The sequence below is a fragment of the Rousettus aegyptiacus genome, unplaced genomic scaffold (assembly GCF_014176215.1).
Source record: "Rousettus aegyptiacus isolate mRouAeg1 unplaced genomic scaffold, mRouAeg1.p scaffold_m13_p_11, whole genome shotgun sequence".
NCBI lineage: Eukaryota > Metazoa > Chordata > Mammalia > Chiroptera > Pteropodidae > Rousettus > Rousettus aegyptiacus.
The window spans coordinates 89,938,022-89,939,054 of record NW_023416286.1 but is presented as its reverse complement, the minus strand read 5'-3'; the positions used below and the strand labels follow the sequence as shown (position 1 = coordinate 89,939,054).

The 1,033-nt window shown below is 32.1% G+C and overlaps 1 pseudogene; it reads left to right on the top strand.

The window, feature by feature from the left end:
• Nucleotides 1-566: 566 nt before the first annotated feature.
• On the top strand, nucleotides 567-685 carry LOC118609850 (annotated as a pseudogene).
• Nucleotides 686-1,033: the final 348 nt, after the last annotated feature.

The following is a 1,033-nucleotide window of genomic DNA, read 5'->3' as shown; positions in this document are numbered from 1 at the left end:
AATGTTTTCCTAACTTACATTTGTTTTTGTTTTTACTCCTGAGCTTTTTCTTCCGCTACTCTCTATCCGTAATCCATAGCCTTCCTGTGGCCCTGTAATCGTGTGCTGATTTCTGTCTTTCCCTGTTTGGTCTGTTTTCAATCATATCTTTTCAGTCTGTATTCTTCAGGCATAGTTTGGTGTATATGTTTTAAATAATGTATACATTTTATGGTGTATATACATTTTTATACACTGGTATTTTATTTTATACACTAGTGTATATATTTTAAATTTTATCTACTGCTAATGACCTGTAACCATATGATTAGTTTCCATGTCTTCGAATATTGTTTCTTGTCATTTTAATGGGTATGTGGGTAAACTGTAATTTAATCAATTCCCCCATATATATTTTTTTAACATTTGGATTGTTTTCATCTTTTTGTTTTTATAGACAATCTATTGATGAATAGTCTAGTAGCTACATCTTCAGGCTCATGTGTGGTTATTTATTCAGAATAAATTCATAGATTTATTACTAGAATAAATTTATAAATTGCTGAGCCAAAAATATATAAAATTCAATCTACAGCCATGCCACCCAGAATGCGCCCGATCTTGTCTGATCTCGGAAGCTAAGCAGGGTTGGCCCTGGTTAGTACTTGGATGGGAGACCACTTAGGAAGACCAGGTGCTGTAGGCGTTAAAATAAATAAATAGATAGATAGATAGATAGATAGATAGATAGATAGATAGAAAAATGGATGGATGGATGGATGGATAGATAGATAGATAGATAGATAGATAGATAGAACACAAAGATTATACCAATAAGGGTGCAGCTTTCTGCAAAAAACACGAGACAATGTTATCACACCTGTTAACTTCCTTTAGATACTTTCCTACAGACCAATCTTCAGAAATAGTAATATTTTGAGCTGTTTTCCCGAACAAAATTATAACCAAAATACTATGAGCTCACATTTTAACAAGCTGATACAAAAGAAGTAACTGCTCTTTAAAATGTCACAAACAAATAAATAAATAGAAA